The 23639-nt window shown below is 45.6% G+C and overlaps 1 long non-coding RNA gene across 1 annotated transcript; it reads right to left on the bottom strand.

Annotated features, from left to right (window-relative positions):
• Window positions 1-268: 268 nt before the first annotated feature.
• Window positions 269-22920, bottom strand: LOC116658197. Its single transcript, XR_004313419.1, has 6 exons — window positions 22845-22920; window positions 17323-18143; window positions 12704-12832; window positions 10951-11076; window positions 2601-2841; window positions 269-1969 (listed from the first exon to the last, which is right to left on the bottom strand). It is a non-coding gene; the product is annotated as an uncharacterized LOC116658197 (long non-coding RNA).
• Window positions 22921-23639: the final 719 nt, after the last annotated feature.

The raw sequence follows: 23639 nt of genomic DNA, 5'->3' as shown, positions 1-23639 counted from the left end.
CGTAAACTGCGAACTTCTCAGCTCAGAAGGTTGGATAAGACCTTGTTTGTATACCATCCATCATCTCTTTCGAACCTAGAAATATTCTGAGTCAGATAGATAGGGGATTTTTATCATAGATTTACAAAGAAGAAAAAACTGAGTCCTGGAGACATGTGACTGGCCCAAAGTTGCAGCTCCTAAGGAGGAAAAAGTGGCGGGTCACCCCAGTCCTAGTCCCCAGGGCCCCTCTTCGTGTGGCACCTCCTGGCCCCCCTCTTTGGTGGAGAAGTGGGCATTCTGAATTGAGGCTGGGGAGCGGAGGGCGAGGCGGAGTGGGGGCTGGGGTACAACGCTGTGCCACGGTGGCCCCTTTGCCCAGTGGGGATCCATGAAGGCCAGCGGGGAAGGGGCTGGGGCGTGGAAAGGCTGTTGTAAGGAGGGGCAGCAGGGAAGACCGGCTGACCCGTCACACTGCAGCTTTGGGCCAGCCCTGACGCGGTAGCTCTGGGCTGAAGCCGGCTGTGTGTGCACTCCCACTGAGAGAAGAGGTTTTCACACCCTCTCTAAGTGGGGCCCGAAAACTGGACCCTATGGCGCACACACCCAGGGCTGCTGCCTGCGGCAGCTACGGGCTGAGTGATTAAAGTGAGTCAAGGAGGCTGGAAAAGCTGAGCTGGCAGCGGCTGTCAGCAGCCAGCCCAGACCCTGTGCCCTGCTACCGCTCCCAGCCCTAACTCCTCCCCGGCGAGAGCCCGCCGGAACTCGGGAGCTCAGTCAAAGACAGGCCAAGCCCTCTCGGCCTGCGAATTCTAGTGTGTGCATCTTAATAAGGTTTCTTCTACCCTATTCTACAGCAAACAGAAGGGACTTTGAACTCACCTGGGGGCCTCTGAGCCTTCTTCTGACCACACAGCAGAAGTGAACTGCAGATATGTGCTTCCTCAATAAAGAGCAGTGCTCTTGGGCTGGGTCTTTAACACCTCACGCTGGCCCCCTCGTTCTCTTGTCTTTTGAGGACTTGTCATCACGGTGGGGAATGGTAGGGCTGGGGGCTCTGCTGAATCAGTACCGAGCCCAGAAAAATGCTTTCTACACAACGTGAAAGGTACAAATACTACACCAACGGGCATGTGTATTCGTTCAGTGAGCACTTCTGTGCGCCAGACGCTGCCCTCAGTGAGGGAGGCGACGGACAAGGGCCCTGTTCTCGTGGAGCCTGTATTCCAGTGGTGGAGACCAAGTGCAAGCCAGGCAAAGAAACAGATAAACTGGGTTGCACCAGATGGGGCTCAGTGTCATCAAGAAGTGAAAGTAGGGGATGTGGCGTAGGAGACGCTTCAGACAGAGAGGCCTCTGGAGCTGTCCTCCTGGAGGGTCAGGGGTCAGGGGCTTTGGGCAAAGAGGACAGGTGCAGAGGTCATGTTTGAGGAACAGCAAGAGGCCAGTGGGGCTGGAGGGTAGGAGCTGGGGAAGGTGACACGAGATGAGCTTGAGAATTGTTTACACCTCCTTCTGTCACCCTGACTTGGCCTTTTGATCTCAGCTAAAAATACCTTTCACTGGCGCGTCCTTGCTGCTTCGCTGACTATTCTGCGTTTGTATTTACAGGCATTGCATGATGTGTTGTGTATTTTCAACTCAGAGATGAGCCCCCTACAAGTGTTTATGGGGTTGAGAAGAAGATCATTTCTCCTCCAGAAAGTCTCTTTGGAAACTTGGGGGCAGGGGACAGGGCACATTCAATCTTGGGCAGCCTGAGGTTCCCTCGTGGACGAAGCCAGAGTCCTCTGTGGCCAGGGTTCTTGCTCTATACACAGAGCTGAAGTTGGCAGGAGGAGTCTCCTTTAAGGTCTTCAAATGCAGCGTGCGTGCGCGCACACACACACACACACACACACACACGGACACACACACACACTTGGACACACATGCACACCCACACGCCTGCTACCTTGGTATCCACTTTTCCATCTCCTCCACCGCGGTCCTACACACCAAGATAATCAAGATAACATCACAAGTAACTCGAAACCCTGAAATTCCCTCACACTGTCCCAAACTGCATACTGTTGAAATAAGTCATCTATTCCATGGTGTCTCGTTGCTCAAGACAAGCTTCCTTGACTTGATTTGGAGCACCAACTAGCTCATCTTCCCCGTTGATCGTCCCCACTCCCAGCAACTCCCTGTGGAACCTTGCATGTTCCCTCAGTGGTTTTCTTCCCCCTCTCCCTTCTCTCAGAATCTCCAACTTTACTTCCATGCTCACTCTCTTCCCAACCTGCCTCTCCCTGGCCCCTCTTTCCAGGCCCCCTTCCCAGTCACCCTGTTCCAGACAAAATCTTTGACATGATGTCTTTTCTTTTTTGACATCTTCTCTGCTTTTACAAGAATGCTCCCCGATTCCTTTTCTTTCCATTGGAAGGGCCGACTCCTGGCATTTATAACTTTAACAGTCAGAAGGACATGGAATGGGAAGTATGACCCCCGAGTTTCTTTAAATATTCTCTAATGGGGGCGGGGGGACAGGGGTAGGGGAAAGGAGAAGGATGAAAAGGAAGAGAAGAAAGCTGTTGTTTTTTAAATGATAAGAATAAACAAAGTAGGAGACAAAGTACCTGTTTTATGAACTTTGGAGCTCGAGAGGCTGATATTCACGATGGGTGGGGGTGGGGCCAGACTGGCTAACAGCCGGGGACAATACCCAGCAGAATGTGGTCACTGGCACGTGCGCTGCGTAACCTGAGTGCCGCAGAAGTCCAGGAGAGGCCGCAGTTTGCCTTGCAGGGGATGAGGCCACGTACTTCAGAGACACATGGGTGGCTCCGTCTGTTGAAATCTCATTTTAGCACCTATGACCTGGAATAAACATGCCCTTATCTGAAACTGGGTGTCCGGCTTGCTTTTTTCATTGGAAAGTGTGACACGTAGGGCAGGAGCATGACGCTGTTTGTGTTGTGTGCCCACCCCCCTTCTAAACTTCTCCTACCCTGTTGAGTTCCCTCTCTTCAAGGTAAATATCTTCAATCAGGTGGACCTTCCCGTAGGCTGGACCAGGTGGATTTTTCTCAGTTGTCTGGAATTTGATGCTAAATGAAATGCCTAACTCTTTGGAATTGAGGTCACACTCGTATTCTACGATTATGTCTCTCACGAGTGCTTATCAGCACTTTTTATAACCAGAGATGTGCCAGGCCCAGGTGTCTCAATATCTATACACTTTAGAGAGAGTTTATTCTGAAAGAACCAAAAAGGGGCCTCGAAGAGGGGGTAGGTCTCAGGATGACAAACCACAGCCCACCCACCTGTATCTCTTGCCAACTACAGCCCCACTTCCCTCCCCCTTAGTAGCTTAACTCCCAAGTTACACCTCTGTCTTCTAGTGGGTAAAGTACAAAAGCAAATCCGAGGTTATATTTATTGTAAACATTCATCTTTCACCTGAGAGCCTGGGTAAAGGAGCTCACATAACACGCCAACTGTTTGCAGAAGGATTTAGTCCGCGTGTGATACATTTTTACTCAAGTTTCTTGCCTTTTAACTTTGAGTGTCTTGAGTTTCATGGTGTTTTAGTATAGCTTTATTTTAGCCTATCTACTCAATCTTACATTTGATAACAGTAAAGAAAGTCAGTTCATTCACTCATTTATTCATCCATTTATTCATTCATTCATTCAACATTTACTGGGCAGGTATCATGTGCCAGTACACGTTGGTACTGTTCACAGGAATGAAAGAAATGGGCAAAAGCCCTTGCCCACGTGGAAGTTACATTCTAGAAGGGAAGACAAAATAAGATAAATAAAATATACAGTATGTTAGTGATATGTACTAGGGAGAAAACTGAAAATAAGGAGTCTTGGAGTATAGTTTTAAACAGGGAGGAAAGCCTTCGTGAGAAAGTAGCTTAAAAAGATTTCAACCCACCTTAAGATATAACTTATCTGCTGTAAAATTCACACATTGTAAGTGTATGGGTTGATGACTTTTGACCAAAGTACACACCCACTACCCTAATCACACCATAGAAAATTCCCATTGCTCCAGAAAGTCTCGCCTCACTGTGTGATAGTCATTTTCCTAGCTCCACCCCAAGACACCATGGATTTTACTTATATCTGTCTAGATTAGTTTTTCCCGTTTTAGAATTTCACATAAGTGGAATCACATAGCGTGAAGTCTTTTGTCTGTGGCTCCTTTTGGTCAGCTTAATCCATGTTACTGCATTTATCAATAGTTACTGCTCTTTGTGGCTGAGTGTTAGTCCGTTGTATGAATATACCACAGTTTGTGTATTTGATAATTTGTTATTTCTCCTCCTTTTCATTCTTTCTGTGGTTTCCATCTGGTACTATTTCCCTTTGGACTGAAGGACAGCATGGTCTGCTGGTGATGAATTTTCTCAGATTTTGTTTATTTAAGAATGTGTTTATTTCACCTTCAATTTTGAAGAATAGTTTTAATTTAGAATTCTTGGTGGACAGGATTTTTCATCCAATACTTTAAAATGTTTCATTGTCTTCTAGTCTCTATTGTTTCCGATTAAAAATTAGCAATAATTTTTTCCTTTTTCAGTTTTATTTGGTAGAATTATTACAGTCCAACTGCACATACACATTATATTGCATGTAAATACATATATACAGTATACTGCACTTTTTTTAGTTTACATGTATGTACTGATTATTGTTTCTCAGAACAGATTAGTTACATAGTTATCAAAGGAATAAAGCCAACCACAAAATAAGAATCAACAGAATGCAGTAATCCAATCATAAGGACAGTCAAATGTGCTTACACATAATCAAAAAATCAGTCATCTAAGTTGTGTAAGTAGTTCATTTGTGTCCTTATTATTATTACTTTTTTTTTTAGATTCCTCATATAAATGATGTCATATGGCATTTTTCTTTCTCTTTCCAGCCCACTTCACTTAGAATGACAATCTTCAGGTCCATCCATATTGCTGCAAATGGCATTATTTTATTCTTTTTTATGGCTGAGTAGTGTTCCATTGTATATATGTACCACATCTTCTTTATCCAGTCATCTGTTGATGGACATTTGGGTTGTTTCCATGTTTGGCTATTGTAAATGGTGCTGCTATGAACGTTGGGGGTGCATGTGTCTTTTTGAATTTTATTTCTCTCCAGATATATGCCCAGGAGTGGGATTGCTGGATCACATGGTAAGTCTATTTTCAGTTTTTTAAGGAACCTCCATACTGTCCTCCATAGTGGCTGCACCAATCTACACTCCCACCAGCAGTGTAGGAGAGTTCCCTTTTCTCCACACCCTCTCCAGCATCTATCATTTGTAGACTTTGTAATGATGGCCATTCTGGCTAGTGTGAGGTGATATCTCATTGTAGTTTTGATCTGCATTTCTCTGACAATTAGCGATGCTGAGCATTTTTTCACGTGCCTATTGGCCATTTGTGTGTCTTCATTGGAGAATTGCTTGTTTAGGTCTTCTGTCCGAAAAATTAGCAATAATTTTTAACTTTGTTCCCCTGTATGTATTTTGTCTGTTTTCTCTGGCTGCTTTCAAAGTTTTGTCTTTCTGTTCAGTGTTCAGTAGTTTGACTATGGTGTACCTGTGTAGGATTTTCCTTATCTTTATTCTTGAGCTTCTTGGATTTGTAAGTCATTTTTCAAAAAATCTGGGACCTTCTTGGCCACTGTTGCTTCAGATATTTTTTTCTGTCCTTACTCTCTTCTCTTTCTGGGACACTGATCACACATGTGTTAAACTGTTTGAGACTCTTCCACAGGTCCCTTAATATTCTTTCCCTCTTTAATAATTTCAACTGATCTGTTTCCAACTTCACCAAGTCTTTCTTCTACCTTCTTCACTCTGTTAGAAAGCCCCTCCAATGAATGACTCACTTCAGATATTGCAGGATTCTAGAATTTCCATGTGATTCCTTTCATGATGTCAATTTCCCTGCTAAGATTCCTTACCCATTAACTCATTCACTCTTTAAAAAGTTAATAAATATATTTTAATGTTTAATTCTTTGAATATATATTGTAAAACACATATGCTTTAAAGTCTTTATCTTCTAAGTTCAACATTTGGTCCATCTTAGAATCAGTTTTTTTTTTTTTACTGCTTTTTTTTTTTTACTGCAGATTGCACAATCCTGATTTGTCTGGGTCTTTGCACATTTAGTGACTTATGATTGCTGGACATTGTTCCAGAGAAGGGAACATGAGCACAAAGGGGTGAGGCAGAATCATCCCTGACTTGTTAGTAGAAGAGCCCGGAGGCCGTGTGGCTGGAATATGTGAACAAATGAGGTCAGAGAGCTTGTGGGGGGTGGGAAGAGATATTGTTTGGCTTCATAGGCCATTATAAGGACTCTGGCTTTTACTCCAGTGAAATGGAAAGACACTGGAAAGTCCTGGGACCAAGAATTGATTTGAGTTATAACAGCATCGCACTGTCTGTTGAGAATAGACATCTAGGACAAAAGCAAGGGAATGGGGACAAGAGTCAGGAGCTGAACTAGATGCCATCAAATAATTAATTGACAGAACTTTCAAATTAATTAAAATTCTATATTATACAAATTTGATGGCTAGGTTTTTATCAGTTTTGTAGACTTTGGGGCTCACTGAGAGACAGGCATCTTATTGTCTAAGAATACATCATCTAAAGCCAAAGTAGCTGGATGACTTTAGGCAAGGGGCTTAAAATTCTCTTTATTTCTGTAAAATGGAGATAATAATATCACATAAAGGATATTATGGCAAATAAATGAGATAATTAAGGTAAAATTCTTTAAATGCTATCTTACATGTATATAGAATGTGTTCTATAAATGTTAACGATTGCTCTCTGATAATCTGAATGTGTGATGATCATCTCTTTACCCAATGGACACTGACTGGTCTACCCTGTGAATGAGAGGCACAGACACCCAGCTCTTGTCCTCATGGCATATGAGTGGCTTAGGAAAGGAAGTCGGCGTGGAAACAACGTCTTACACAACACTGAAAGAACTAAGAGCTAAGTAGTTCCTCTTGAATAAGGATGGAAAGCTATTCATTCAGGGGAGGTCTTTGAAGACTTCTGGGGGTAATCAGACACTGAAGGATGAATGAGATACAGGTACTTTGAAAAGGAAGGAAACTTACGTCATGCACACGTGCTGCCTGGCCTATATGAAAATCACAGATCCACTAGGGACGATGCTCCAGGCAAATACAGCTTCTGAAGGTCACCTGAATTTGTGGCCATGGCTAATGTTTAAGGAGCTCTTTAGATTCAAGGTGAAGATTAATGCATTAGACGTGGCCATTATCTCCTTAAGCTCACGCTCAGAATCAACCATATGAAGTAGCATGTAGTTATATTACAGTTAAATGGCTTATTCACTTATTTGGGGAAATTAGTTAATGAATGCAAGTGCAGTCTTGTTGAACCAGAAGCATTTACCGATTGTCTCTGTGAAAATTTAGGAGGGACTCAAGAAATGCAAGCAGAGAGAAGTCAGGTGAGTCCTGAAATCCCTGTGCAGTGGCATTTGGGAAATGAATGATGGCCAGCGGCCACAGGAAGGTGGTGGATACATTACTCAAAGGTTTTGATTAATGAATGTGGTCTCACATTTCATCTGGCCCAACATGTAACTAATTGGTCATTTCTAGCAGAGCCCACGGGTGATGAAAAACTTGATGAAACAAGATCCAGTGAGCCAAGGTGGGCCAGTCCCTCACCAAATGTAAACTGCTCTGCTTTGGCAAAACCTCTATAAAACACGAGGAAAGCCAGCTCTCATGGGGTTTAAAACATGTCTAACAACCTATGGTGACAAAGAAAGTATCCATCTCTTTAATAGGATAAGAGCCGGGACAGGCTCAGCCCTGTCCAGGCTACAAAGAGGACTTTGGGAATGCCTTCTGTTTGTTTTGGTTAAGAAGAGTCACCTGAGAATTTATTAAGAACAGGCAAAAAATATCCATCAAAGAAACACTATGCTCTCCTCAAAATGAATGAAGCATGTTTGTGTATTCTAATAGAGAAATATCTCCAACATTTACAACTAAGGGATCAAATCAAGGTACAGACAGAATGATGCTTAGGGTATATATAGATCATTTGTGTAAAAAATGAAATCTGCATTATGCACAGACATAAAAGAGGTTGCCTCCGGGGAGGGGAGCTGAGTAGCTGAGAGTTAAGCAGGGGACTCATTTTCAGTCTATCTTTTAATTTTTTTGAATTTATTTCTACATGTAGTCGAATTCAGACAGGTTGTTTTTCTCGGTCGGAAATATTTAATAAAAGTTCAGGAAAAACAGAAAATAACACCCATAATGAAATTTTCAAAAGAGCGAGAATAGGTCCTTCCCTTTTCCATTTGTGAAATGAGTCACAGTCATGCCAGGTGCTGGGACCAAAACGAGAGGTCACCAGTAGCGGCTCAGGGGAAAGTGCTCCTTTCTGATATTTCACTCAAGGGTCCCCGAGTGTATTTTTTGCTAGGATTGCTGTAGAAAAAAGTACCATAAACCAAGTGTCTTAAACAACAGAAATTTATGACCTCACAGCTCTGGAGGCTTAAAGTCTGAGATTAAGATGTCAGCAGGTGGTTCCTTCTGAGAGCTCTGAGCAGAATCTATGCCTCTCCCCTAGCTTCTAGTGATTTTCTGGCAATTCCTGGTATTTCTTGGCTTATAGAAGCATCACCTCCATCTCTGCCTTCACTTCACATGGTGTTCTCCCTCTGTGTGTGTATGTCCAAATTTCCCCCTTCTAGAAGGACTTCAGTCATATTGTATTAGGAAATCCACGCTAATGACCTCATTTAACTCAACTAATTACATCTGCAACAACCCTAGTTCCAAATAAGGTCACATTCTGAGGTTCTGAGAATTAGGACTTCAACATATGAATTTAGGAGAGGACGCGATTCAACCCATAACACCAAGTAACATTCACTTATCCAGAATTACACTGCTACGGCGGGGAGGTATTCTGCAGTGTGTATATAAAGTATAGCTCACAAGATACATCGCCTCATGCTGCCATGTGTAAAGTGGGTAAATGGCTGAATACCTTAAAATTTTCAAGTGCATTACCATTCTCTGAGGAAAGAGCGAGCCTAAACTTGGTTAATGAAGAATTAACAGTTTATATAATCAGAGAAATAAATCAATAAAATTGATTCCCTCTCTCCTCCTTCTCTCATCAATGCCAGCGAAAGGTTTACTCATTCAATAATGTCTATTAAACACCTACTGGTACCTGGCACTGCTCTGGGAGCTGAGCACAGAGTTGGACAGAGCATCCTCCTTCCCTTCAGATGGAGGAAAGAGGCAAAGCGTAATAAGGATGCGATGTTGTAAGTGCTAATATAGAGATATGAACAAAGGGGAAAAACCCCTAATTCCAGGCAAGGAAGGCCTCCCATGGGAGGTGACACAAGAGCTGACTCTTAGGGAAGGGCAGAGCTCAGTGTAGAGCACGTGCTCAGCATGCATGAGGTCCTGAGTTCAATCCCCAGTACCTCCTCTAAAAATAAATGAATAAATAAACCTAATTACCTCCCCTCCAGAAAAAAAAAGTTAAAAAATATTTTTTAGAAAGAGCTGATTCTTGAAGGTCAAAATCAGAGATAAATGAGGCAGGTGAGGCCAGGGAGAGGTGAGAAGGAGGAGAAGGGGGTCCCAGGGGCTTTTCTGTTCAAAGCAGGAGAGACCCGGACAGCCTTCCAGTGACCCAGGATGGAGACATGGGAGTTAGAGTTGAGCCTCAGGTGCTGATGAGCTTCTGAAACATTTGAATCTTGAGCCTGAGGACTTGAGACTTCTTTATCCTACAGGAAACTCTGGAGGATTTAGGGGAGCTATTTGGTCAGATTTGCTTTACAGGAAGACCTTTATGAGAGGGAATGAATAAGGTGGGAGAGATTAAAGAGAGGCTGACATGCAGGAAGATTTTTTGGAGGTGAGGGGAAAAATGCGCCATAAACCTCGGTGGTGATGACAGGAGCAGAGGGGCTGGGGAATACTTACTTTCCCCTATTTGCCGGCCTTCATTTCACCTTCTTAAAATTTGGTATGATTTTTCAGGTTATAAAAGTTACTGCAAGCTCATTGGAAAAAGATTTTTAAATACATACAGAATAAAATAAAATGACCCTTCATTCCACTCCCAGAATAAGCCTAGTTTCTTTTCAAAATCATAGCCACATACATATGTAGTCATTTACTCAAATTATTTTGTAACCTGCTTTTTCCATGGTATGTATTGTATTTCCCCATTCCATTAAGTGACTTGGTACAACTTGGTTTGTAATTGTTTGTTTTGGCAGGGGTAATTTTTAAAATTTTTTTTTAAATTTGTTTTAATGGAGGTACTGTGGATGGAACCTCGTGCGCGCTAAGCACGCACTTTACCACTGAGCTATACCCTCCCTCCTTGGTTTGTCATTGATGTGCCCTGTTTATTTAGCCAATCTAGGGGCCAGATTTGAAAACTGGTAAAGGATTATAAAGAGTAGCCAGAGGTGATGGATGAGCTGCTGAGGTCTGAGGGAAAGGGAGGAAACCGGGCAACCCCGACTTCTGAGCTGAAGCCGTTCTCCCTACAGCTGTCGTCCTGTTCAGGTCTGAAACGTGTCCGAGGGAAAGGACATGCAGAAGGATACATGAATGTGTGTCCTCGTCAGTCTCAGCAATGGTGAAAACAATCACTCTTCAGGGCATGCAGATACAGCCCTGTGCTCAGAAACTGCCAGAGCATTCATTAAAGTCGATAAAGATGGCCTGCCCTGAAATCCTCAAAGGATGTGGGAGATAAAACAAATGCACTCCTAAACACAGCTGCGGGCTGCTGGAATCCCAGCCGCACCTGATGAGCAATCTCCGAGCGAAGCAAGCAGAGACAGCCTTCTCTGCCAGGAGGGAAAACCTCTCCAGGCTGTGTGGCCGGCCCAGCCCTGCACCTGTCACTCACCTGATGTCTTCCCCGCATCCTGGGAGGCCTGCTGGCCCTAGCACTCCCTCTTCACAGTGCTTTGTCTGTCGCTGCAGTTAGAGGAGGAGGGGAGGGAGTGGCTCTTTCCAAGAGACGCATCAGCACCTGGGAGGCACAGTAAGTCCAGCGGAGGCGAGTAATAAAGCTTATTCATTCCCCAAAAATGAAAAGCGGAGGTACTGGGAAATAAACAGACTAACTAATCAGGTGCTCATTGTTAGTGCCGCCTGGTTTCCATTGTCTAATGCAGCTCCTGCACTGCTGAGCTTCTTGAGAAAAGTTTACGACTGAAATACAACTTGTGGCTTTTGATCAACTGGGACCTGAAAGACGTTTCTCTTTTAATCTCATGGGTGGAAATGTAATCAATGTCAGTCACTTTCTTTTTTGTGTCCATTGACAAGCATCAGAGCAAAATAAAAGTAATCTCTTTTCTTGTACCTGAGGTAGACTTTCAGAAGCAAAGCCCTCCCTCCCTCCCTCCCTTCCTTCCTTTTTCTTCTGAAGTATATGAACTATTTCTGCCCTTACTTTTTCTTTTCATTTATCTTAAGGGAAACCGTGGGGTTTAGAATATATCTTTTGTCTGTGTGGCACTGATAGGAAGGTCTTCTCATAGTAGCATTTATTGCTCTATTGCTCTTATTTAACTCTTCTATTAGCATTTATTCTGCCAAAGAGAACATATGGGATGTGCCACTGTCAGAAAGCTCTCCATCATTTATAGTTCACTGAAACTCACCCATTCCATCATTAAGTATGTTTTGGCCTGCTACTGCCTTTGTGCCTGGCACTGTGCTGTACATTGGGAGAGCAGAGATGACTGCAACTTAGCACCTGCCCCCTGGCCTCAAGAATCACAAAGTTGAGTTGGGAGGTAATTCCAGTATGATGTGATGGGTGCTATAATGAAGTTAAGCACAGAGTGCAGAGGAGAATGTAATTCAAGGCTTGTCGAGGTTGGTTTCACAGAGAAGATGTATGTGATTCTGAAGGAACAGCATGTGCAAGGGTATGAGTTACAAGGGATGTGAAGCACCCGAGTACTGAAAGTATCTCTGTGTGATGGGAGTGAAGGCGAGGGTGTACGTACTAACAAGGAGACCCCGCCCCCCCCCATCCTGGAGGTAATGGGGATCCTCTGATGAATTTTAAGGATTTTAAAAAGAGGCATGATGTGGTCAAATTTTCACTTAGTGAAGTGCTCCTTGAGCCACTGTTCACTGCACCACTCTGGATGAGTGTCATCGTCTTATTAAGCTAAAAGCTGAAAGTCTCATTGGAAACCCTACCCTCCAGTACTTATCATGGAGATGTGAATGTAACTCTCCGTTTACAAACTGGGTTGAGAAAAGATCAAGGACATTTCATAGACCTTATTGCCTTACTTCCTCTCTTAGAGCAAAACACACATAAAAAAGACCCTCAACTGGTGTTCACTGTTCCCAACATTTTCCTTCTTAATCTTACATCTTTCATCCTAAATGCTCATGAAAGACACGTTGCTTCTGGTTCAAACTTGGGCCAATGACAAAGCTTTTCATGTTTGTTGACCCAACAATCAGCCATTGCACTCAGAGACTTAAAGTGGATCAGCTTAAAACCAGCTGTTAGTGCATTTGAACTGCAGCCCCCCCCCCCGCCCCCGTACGTCTGGACTTGCTGCTGCCGCAGGGGAGCGCCCCCTTCTTCCCAGGAAGTACTGTGCTTCTCAGCCTGTTTTAACACTCACCTGTGATTGCCGCTTGTGTCCAATCTGGGTAAATGGCAAACACGCTTATGAGGTTGGCTCACTTCTATTCCATGACCAGGGTGGCTAGGTGAGCTAAGCCCGGACTTGTGGCAGGACTGGTCTAGTGTCCTGTTTTGGAGAACGGCACAGGGGTCATTATGGGAAGGCGATTCAGCACCTCTCTTTGCTTATCTCAAGAGATTAGCTTTAAACACCCTAGTTTCTTCTCATCAAGAGTTCATTGTGGAACTGTCATTTTCCATCTGAACATCCTTGACCTCTTTATTTCTGCATCCTTTGGCATTGGGATAAAGGGCTCTTAAATCACCTCCCTTCCCCCCTCCTCCCACTACTACACTGTATTAAGTAATGGCCATAGGATGAACGTTCGTGCCCCCACTGTCCCCTACCATTCATAGGTTGAAACCTAATCTTCCATGTGATGGTGTTAGGAAGTGGGGCCTTTGGGGATGACTAGGTCATGAGGGTGGAGCCCTCATGAATGGGACTAGTGCTCCTTTAAGAAACCCCCAAGAGCTCCCTTGTCCCTTGTGCATCTGGGGACACAGCAAGAGGAAGGCTGTCTGTGAACCAGGAAGAGGGCTCTTACCAGACACCAAATCTACTGACACCTTGATCTTGAATTGCCAGCCTCCAGGACTGTGGGAAATAAATGTTTATAAGCTGCCCAGCCTATGACATTTCTGTTATAGCAGCCCGAACAGACTAAGGCAGAAACTGCTACTGAGAAGCAGGGGTGCTGTTGTAACAGAGACCTAAAAATGTGGAAGCATCAGAACCGGGTAATGGGTAGGGGCTGGAAGAGTTTTGAGGTGCATGCTAGAAAGATCCTCCATTGCCATAAATGGACAGTTAAGGGCGACTCTGGCGGGAGCTCAGAAAGAAAGAGAGCCTTAGAGAAAGCCTCCGTCTTAGAGAATCCCTCACTAGTCACGAATGGAAGGAACGCCGGTAGAAATACTGACAGTAAAAGCCGTTTTGATGAGATCTCAAATGAAAATGAGGATCGTGTTATTGGAAACTGGAGGAAAATCCATCCTTGTTAAAATTGGCAAAGAACTTGGCTGAGTTGTGTCTGTGCTTTAGTGTTTTGTGGAAGGTGGAACTAGTGACTGTAGCTGAAGCTCTTTCTAAGCAAAGTGTAGAAGGTGCGTCTTGGCTCCTCCTGACTGCTTATAGTAAAAGTCGAGGAGTGAGAAAAAACTGAAAGATGGAATTGCTAAACAAAAAGAAAGCAGAACTTCAAGACTTGGAAAACTCTCAGCCTGTCCACGTGGTAAAAAACGAGAACACAAGGAGTGTGGCCAGGCGATGTTTATGGTCTGCCATCTCAGGCCAGGTGCTGCTCTTCAAGACATTGACCCTGAAGGCGGTTCAGAGGCCATCAGACATACCCCTCCTATCACAGGCCCAGGGAGCAAGGGCCTAGGGGACAGAGGGATTGCAGACTGAGGCCACCTTTCTATGTCAGGTGAGGCAAGATGCCCCCGCAGTGCTTCAGGGGTGGGGTCCCTGCAGAGAGAGCCCCAACTTGGGCTGCCTCCAGTGGGACCGTGGCATGAAGAAGGCTGCCTGGGAGAGCCACAGGGCCCCAGCAGAGAACCATGGTGGGGCAGAGATGAGGTCCTAGCAGAGAGCCACTACCAAGCCGTCCCACTGAGATGTGAGGTGACATTGCCACCCTAGTTGGCCTGGCAGGCCGAGGATTGAGCCAAAGAGGAAGATTCTTGGGCTTTAAGGATTAATGCTGTTTATCCTGTTAGGTCTTGGGACACCCCTGTCTTCTTCCCTGCTTCTACATGATGTCTATCCTATGCCTGTCCTGTCACTGTATTTTAGAAGCACGTAACTTGTCTGGTTTCAGAGATTCACAACTGGAAAGGAATTTGCCGAAGGATGACTCACACACCTTGACTCTCTCCCATATCTGATTTAGATGATATTTAGATGAGACCTTGGACTTAAGACTTCTGAACTGCTGCTAAACTAAGTTAAGACTTTGAGAGCTATTGAGATGAAAGGAAGGCATTTTTGTATGCAAGAAGGATGTGAATTTCAGGGGGACCAAGGCAGAGTGCTATAGACTGAATGTCTGTGTCTCCCTAAAAGTCATATACTGAAACCTGATCAGCCATGTGATGGTATTTGGAGGTGGGGCCCTTGGAAGGTTGTTAGGCCATGAGAGGGTGGAGCCCTCATGAATGTATTTAATGCCCTTATAAAAGTGACCACAGGGAACTCTCTTGTCCCCTCCTTCATGTGAGGATGCAGTGATAGAATGTCTATAAACCAGGGAGTGAGCCCTCATCAGACACCAAGTCTGCTGGTGCCTTGATCTGGGACTTCCCTGCCCCCGGAACAGAGAGAAATAAGCTTCTGTTGTTTATAAGCACCCAGCCTATGGTATTTTTGTTATAGCAACCTGAGTAGACTAAGACTTGCTTCCTGTGACTGTCCTAAATTTACCTGCCTTCCCCTCCACACCCCTCACCCCTGCCATGTTCAGACCAACTATGATTTCTGAAATAGTCGCGGCTCGCAAATCTCTCTTCTCTGTCACATGTCTCTCAGCTGTGTCTTTCTGGGCAGAGGCACTCTCGTCTTTTTAACTCTCCTTATATCATAGTTCCCCACCCCTGTCATCATTTTGGTGGGCTGACTCATTCCATTCAATCTCCATTGTTCCTCACTGGAATGACCCACACTGATGCCACCAGGAGCTCCCTAAGAACACTTAGGGAGAGAGGGTTTGAGTTTGGTTTGGTTTGGTGACTGTTCTTTTCCTCATCTCAAGAAACATGGATAGATGTAACCCACCAAGTGAGGCTGGTGACTTCCTTCTCTAGAAATCTTTAAAGTTGAATATGGAATACTTCGTCAAGGAAAATCTGTGCAATAAGTGAGCTAGGCAGTGGATTATGGAGAAATAGGCCCGAAAACCCAGACCCCAAGGCAGAGCCAGGCTAAGAAGGAGGCGCTCACCTGCTTAGGGCACCAGCAGAAACCACAGCCATATGGCTTTGATGAACTGATCCAGAATTTCATAACCAGATCACAGGGCAAACTATTCGGTGCGTTGTGTGTGGTTTACTATTGCTTTTATTTGGGCTGCACGTTGTGGGGGGCACCAGATAGTTCAGTGCTCGGAGACTTGGCCTAAGAGCTAAAGGCAGATAGAGAAGGAGCAGGAAACAGGCTCGCCTTTGTGATGTACTTGGTCTTTTCTGCCTCCCTTTGGCTCTAGTTTTCTCAGAGGGTGTGTCTGAATGGGAATCCTGAGTGCAAGGGTTCCACCTCTGTGAGTCCTGCCTCCCCAGGCCAACTCTACTACAGCGTCTTATATAAGGGGCTTGAGGTTCTGCAGATTTTGATATTTGTGGAGGATACCAGAGCCAGTCCCCTGCGGATGCTAAAGGACGACTGTATCTGGCTTCTGTTCTCAGCAGAGTTTGTATGATTAAAGTAAGCACAGGTCACCACCTCCTCCATTTTCCTCTAGATGCGCCCCCTCCCCAAGTCCCCCATCTCATGGTGGCCTCTCCTTCACTTCAGGGCCCCCAGTGCTCCCTGCTCCTGTTGAAATATCTTCCAGACCCATAAATCATTTTAAATTAGCACCAGTTCTTGATAAATTAAAGGTCATCTCCCTCCTAGGGTAATATCATATCAATATGGATCAAAGTCTTAGCTAAAGAAGGAATGTCTAACTGTGGAATTTTAATTATAAGCCAGTGGAGTAGATAAGCAGCCAGGGCAGGCTATCCCAGTGCATCTAACCTCCCATTATACAGACCTGCACTGTCCAAAACAGCAGTCACTAGCTAGCCGCATGGAATGATTAAAATTTAATTAATTAAAAGTAAATAAAATTTAAAAATCCAGTTCTTTAGTCACACTGACCATGTTTCAAGTGCTAAATAACCTCATGTGTCTCCTGACTGACATATTGGACAGCGCAAATACTAAACATTTCCCTGATCAAAGCAAGTTCCATCAGACAGCACAGGTTTAGACAATTGCTTCCTTGGCCTATGCAGAGGTGGTCTACCCTTGCCCCAGTGCAGGGTTCCTCAACCCTGGCACCAGTGACATTTTGGACTGGATCCTTCTTCGTTGTGGGGGTTTGTCCTGTGCGTTGTACGATATTTAGAAGCATCTCTGGCCTCTATCCCCTACATGCTAATAACACCTTCCATCCAGTTGTGATCATCAAAAATGTCTCTAGATATTGCCAAATGTCCCCTAGGGGACAAGACTGCTCCCAGTTGAGAACCACGCTGATGTCTTGGGGTCAGAGATGACAGCTTGTAAGCACGCTCATAAGCAAGATAGGTTCAGGGAGGTGTGAGGTCTTGGAGGACGGAGACTCTGCAGGGGCAGACCATGCACGTTTCACGTGCTCTGGAAACATTACAGATGGGAAGAATTTCAGAGTGACGTTTATAGCCAAGAAAGACATCCTTCCCCGGGTCTTGGGAATTCCCTTGATGCTAAAGTGTCACGTGTGTCAAAGCTCCGCAGAACTTCAGGGAGGGCTGTAAATCAAAGGCAGGCAGAGAAAAGGCCCAAGGGGCAGGTGGTGGGGTGAGTAAACTTACCCCAGCATGGGCGAACGGGGTTGCCCCCACTTCACTCGGAGATTTCCAGCCTGGTGTGCTAAGCCCCCTGCTCCCGAAGTGGCCATTCGTGCACTGAGTGGCCATGACTGCCTCAGCAGCAGCCTGTCAGCTGTAAATCCTAATCCCGGGCCGGGTCTCGCTTCCCAGGACCGAAGTCATAAAGATGCTTGCCCTTGCAAGGCTCTTTGACATGCGCGAGGCCGCATCTGTAGGCTTGTCTCAGGGCCCTCTCCAGAGCTTAGCACGGGCGAGGCTTTAAGTGCCGAGCGTTCCTCCCGACTGTGATGTCACGCCTGTGCCTCGCCGTGGAATTCTGAAGCAAGACATGGGAGATTGAATCCAAAGATTGGGGGACTTAAAAGTCTTAAACAAGCAAATGTTTTCCATTATTTAAGATTTTAAGGAAACCAAATTCTGAAATATTTATGGCCACAGCCTGCTTTGTGGGTTGTCAACGACCTCTTCCCTTTCAGGAGACATCTCACGGGATCGGGGTGGCGGGGGGAGCCCTTGCCTGCCGCCCCCACCCCGGGGGCCAGTAACTCACAGCAGAGCTGAGTCAACCATTCGCCGGGCAGACTGGGGGAGTTTCTCCCCCACACACTTCTAGCTGAAATGAGCGAAACCAAACTCAGGAGAAGTCCAGGCGTACATGGAAGGCAAAGCAGAGAACAAGGACCGCCCTGCTGGCTGCGTACTTGCGTTTGGGGTTCAGCTCAAGTTGCTTTTCTGTTGCTTTTCTGTTTGGAGGGACGATGTCAATCCTCTCATAAGTAAATGAAGACAATGATTCAGCCGCTCTGTCAACATGGAGAGAAAAGAGAGAAGCTGGCAAAATGCTTTGTGTACTTTAGCCTGGGGTGGGGGTGAGTTACACACTGTCTGCTGCTGTGACCTCTGCTCCTGCCTTTCGCCCAGGGCCTATCAGAACTAACCGGCTCCAGCTGGAAGTTCTGCCCGGTGGCCTGGCACCATAGGAAGCTGGCCGGTGTGATTTGAGCCCTCTTTCTAGAGTCTAAATAATGCTTTACATGTGCCCATCCTTACACTCAGTGTTTCTCGGTGGGGATGCTTTCAGCACTTGGGGTGGGGTGACTCGATTACGTGAGTGTCTCTGGCTTACAGCAGGGCATTTAGCATCCCCAACTTCTGGGCACAAAATGCTAGTGGTGTCTACCTTCAGTCATCGTCACAACCAGCCACCCCCTAACCACCCTCATTTCCCCATAACAGTTGGTGGCTGGCATTCCCCACACTAAGCACCTTGCAAGCTTATTGCTTTAGAATCCAGAATATTATTAGCAAGACCCATGGAGTATTTAGGTAGCCGACTTATCCTTTATTTATTTTACCAGCTGATTCTGCAGACCTCAGATCTGAAGCCCACTTTGACAGATCTGCGGAGGGGTGTTGACTGCCCCGTTTCTTCCCCTAGAGTGAAATGGTATGAGTGGGAAATGGGAGAAGAGAGTGACCAGCTGCTCAGTCATTCTGTTCCTGCTCCCTGTTGATCTCCTAAGGCTGTGAATACACGCTATGACGACTCTCTCCCAGGTGTGGAGCGGGAGGCCCTAAGTTGGGAGCAAATTGGCCCCAGGGCAAAGGATTTCTTTTCCCGCTGTGGGAACTTTGGCCAGATGCCCTGAGGTAAGGGGATCCCGTCCCCAACTAACATCCTCACACAGCTTCCCTGCCTAGACGCCCATGAACAGCCAGCAGCGTCAGGTCCTAGCCGCCCCTCTTTTATTTTCCATCTTCTCTCTCTCTCTGTATTTCACAGAGGGAGGCACTAAAGTTATCAGGTGATCAGAGAAAGAGCTGGAGAGGAGCGGACAGATCATCCAATCAAGTAGTTTTCAATCTACCGGTCTCTGTTGATTATGAAGACACCAGAGGGCTCCACGAGCTATTATTTTCAAAAAGTGGTGTCAGAACTCTTTCATTTCCTGTAAATAAGACTCACAGGTATATTAAAATATCAAGGTCTTTTTTCCCCTTCCTTTTGCCTAAGACTGCATTAACGTGGTGCGGTAACTGATTATTTCGTGCTGATTAAAAATGCTGATTGACAGAAGGTCTATTCATATATGACTCAGCATCACTTGACATGATCCTCCTGAAAACATGGAGTTTGTGGGGAGAATTAGAGAAGCGGCCCTTCATGGAAAAAGGCTGGGGAGACTGAGGTTGTCTCTTTCTTGAAAGGAAGTTGAGGCCCAGAGATATTCAGTGACTTGCTGAAGGTTAGACAGCTAGTTGGTATCCTAGAACTATGGTGACCATGCCACACCAGGACCATCCCTGTGTGTGCGTGTTCTCAATAGGACTCTCTCTCATCCTCACAAGAGCTCCAGTTCGGATAATAAATGATTTGATCACCCTACCTAAAACCCAGATCTCTTTAACTGTCAATTTATCACTTTCCCCACCTCACAACCCTTCCTCTTTCTCTTTTTTATGGTTCTCAAAACTTTTCCCCCTATCTGATTCCATTTCTTATGTTTTCGTAACTCCATCATCCTCAAAATTTGGGTGGCTGTAAATTACAACTCCAAGTCCAGACAGCCAGCACTATGGGGCCTGTGGTTCCTAAGTGGACGAAGAAGCAAGACATCCCAGGAACAGGATCACTGGGCCCCACGCAAGCCCTCAGCCTTGACCAAGACTTGTGGAGTCACCCACGCTTCTCCCTCATCCTCAGTGACCAAGGCTGGAGGCAGATAGGGGCAGGGGAGCTAGTCAATTTCTGTGATTTAAAAAAAAAAAAATGAATCCATGCTGAATTCAAAAGAAATTCAATATAAAACATCACTCATTAGGCTATGAAAGTCCAGTATGTCCAGATGACTCAAGCATGGTGTTCATATTCTTGAGCAATACTCTAAAATCCTTCATGAACAATGAAAGTTAAATATAACCGAGAAAGTGTTTCTCATAACAAAATAAAATCCCTTTTCCTTGTCTGCCCCATGGGGCCAAAAATACCAGCGTCTTTAATTGGTACGTTGGTACCACCCTCAAGAATTTCCTACGTGCCGTAAACGCACAGTGCAGCCTTGGTGGGTTCCTCCGGCGGGCTGTGACCAGGAGCTGGGAGGAGCCTGGTTCTGCAGCTGCGCTTGGTTTCTTTACCACTTTTAATTTGCAGCAGAACTAAATATCTGAGTAACAAGGCCTTCTGATACCAAAGCTCGGTGAACATTGGTTCCACATAGAGCTGGGAGAGAAAAGAGGCTTTGATGGAAGGAACTTTGCTACACCGTTTAATTGAGAGGCCGCTGTACAGACAAGTCTGTCTTTCTAATGAGCGCTCTTCCTGACAGCCTTGTAAATACCTCATCACCGACTTCATTTTTTTTCACGGTGAAAAACACAGGCTCTGGGTTTCTACAGTGAGGGAAGCTATGTGATCTGAGGGTAGATCTTACTCAACCCTTCCTCAGCCTCAGTTTCCCCAACTGTAAAATGAGGATCCCAGTGCCCTCCTCATAGATACTAACTGTGTTGACCAGAAGAAGGAAGACAGTGGTGCCTGTGAAGCGCTCAGCCTGGGGCCTGGGTCAGAGAGCTGCCCTGTGGTTATGTAATAAACGCTTCTGAGATCAGCTCTATGACAAGCGTTGTGCAAAGCTGTGGGGCTTCAAAGATGAAGAAGATAAAGATTCTGATTTGAAGTCCTTATATCCTAAGGGGCATGGCAACTGTACACAAATACATGGGGATACGATGCGGACCTGGGAAGGACAGACTACTGACCCTGTGCTGCGTTTGGAAGAAGGGATAAAAATTCTCCAGGCAGAGAAGGTGAAAAGGCTTTCCAAGACTGTGAGGTTAAGGAACCCTGTACCTGGGTGAGCAGGAAAAGATAATACGACTTTTGTTCCGGTACCAGCCCAAGTTTTACAGAATAGATTATGACCGATTTGAACAGGTGAAACAAAGCTGGTTGTTTGTAAGGTTTAGTCTCCTTTCACCCAGCCAAGCAAGCAGAGCTGGGGGCACTGTGACATCAGGAAGCTCGTTAGGTAAATAGAGCCCATTTCCCTGAGATCCAAGCCATCTGCTCTTCCCTCGCCGGGGGCTTGGCCTGGATCTGCCCAGAGCTCTGCTTGGTGGCGGCGCCACCCATGATGAGCTGCTCTTTAAAGTACCTTCTAAATTCCTTCTCCCCTGCACAAAAAGATTTTTGCATAAAAAGTTTCAACATAACCTTAAAACTCAACGTTTCTAGAAGACGCCTTTGGAAATGTCCACAGTGTTAGGCTTCCTACCCCGCAAGCTGATTGCCATCTACCACTGACACCTCACAAAAAACAGTGACCTTGGCAGAGAAGGGTCACAGAGCTGAGAAGGACGGGTGAGTTCTTTCAGCGCACTCAAATGTTTCAGCTGGCTGGGCCCAGATTTCAAGAGCTATGGCCATGGTGGTTCAGGTCAACGAAAGTGATCATTTCAGAAATCTCCCTGGGGAAAAACTGGCAAGGAGTGAGGAAGTGGGACCACAAGCAAAAAAGTACACACTGCTGAGAATGAACTCGGATAGAGGGTAAGTTGGATCAGTCCCACCGGGGAGCTTGGAGTTGGTCCCTGCCGCATCCCAAGGCTGTGCCTAAGGGGCAACACAGGAGCTGGGGCCTTGATATCCCCCATTCTGCCGGTCATTGGTTCAGTGCTGCTTCCCAGGGACAGTCGGTTCCCGGGCACTGTCTGTGCACACAGGCTAATGGATTCCTACAGCCCGAGGACGGTCCACTGTGGCTGCAGGAAAAGCAAAATCATACAGCCAGGGCCCGATGCAAAATGAAAATGTGAGAGCTCTTTTTTAAAAAGCAGGAGGAAGGTGCCACTAGAGGTACTAAAATAAAGCCTTTTCCTTTCTTCCACAGTTTCTTTCTTCACTTGTCATGTTGTTTTTTTTTTTAATGACACCATTGAATGCTACTCTAAGTAAAGGCAAATTAAAATTTTAAATTGTTAGCATAAATTTTCCCCTTTCATCACTATATCGTGCGATGCCTGTTTTAAATGCAAATATAAGAGCATTTAACTCATATGCTAATAGCCAAAATTACACAATTTGCATGTTTCATTCTTACCCTAACAGTGGAAAGGCTATTCAAAACCAACTCATCTGCTTTTATTTCGTTTCTTGATGCATGCACATTTTACCAAGTCCCTACCTTTAGCTTGCTGATGAGTAAGGAAGGATTAAGAGGAAAAAAACTATGGGTTAAAAAAAAACCCAAAAACTATGGGTGGCCTTATCTTTCCCTTTCCTTCTCTGTCATCATTTTCATCATCAGTCAAGTCATCAGCTCGTGCAGGGAAGTAACAAGAGTAAGAAAACATGATAGGGCTCTTTGGTCGTCCGTGTTTCTTAGAAAACCACTACCTTTCTGGGTTAGAAGTAAGTTTTGGTTCAGATGGAAAATGTGGCTTCTTGGGGCTGTTGGCACCCCTCCCCCTCCCAGCTAACTCAGCTGTAGACAAAACACACTTACCTTGTACTCGCTTTGAGTCTCTGCGAACTCCCACACATTGAGGGTGCCCTGGAATGCGTGCTACGGCCAGCATTCTGTAAGGATGGGGCAGTAAGAAAGGGCAGACGCACAGACCGTATGCATCTCTTCTGTTCTTGTACATGCTCTGTTGTCCCATCAGAATTCACTTACAAAATACAATTTCAAAGGAAAAACGTTTCAGAAGTTTAAGATGGTGTCAGCAGAGCATTAAACTGAGTGCGGGGACCTTCTGACCATGGAGTCCTGGTGACCACACAGGTCACACGCCATGATGCTGGCCCTGCACACAGGAGGGCAGTGGGCATGAAAGCGGTAAAGAGGTCCCAAGGGATGTGGGTGAAGTCCTGAGAAAGAAACTGGGAAGCCAGCTTTGCACACGGAGTCTGTGCAGGAGCCCAGGGCACCCAAAGCTCATCCTCAGAGCTCAAGCCATCCCAGGAAAGAGGTGACAAGAAGAGACAGTGAAGTCCTGAGAAAGAAACTGGGAAGCCAGCTCTGCACACAGAGTCTGTGCAGGAGCCCAGGGCACCCAAAGCTCATCCTCAGAGCTCAAGCCATGCCAGGAAAGAGGTGACAAGAAGAGACAGGGGACCAAGTGGAGGGAGAAAGCCAGAGAGCTGGTTAACCAAACACTGATGTGGAAGCTTTGGGGAAGATCCATGAAGTGCAGCCAAGAATCATAGCAGGAAGTAAGATGCTAGCAAAGGATCGTCATAAACCAACAGCCTTTTGGATCAGATCCCAGTCCTGAGCACCCTCCACGACATCCCTCCC

Source organism: Camelus ferus, chromosome 20 (assembly GCF_009834535.1).
Source record: "Camelus ferus isolate YT-003-E chromosome 20, BCGSAC_Cfer_1.0, whole genome shotgun sequence".
Lineage (NCBI taxonomy): Eukaryota > Metazoa > Chordata > Mammalia > Artiodactyla > Camelidae > Camelus > Camelus ferus.
This window is presented reverse-complemented; position numbering and strand designations above follow the sequence as displayed.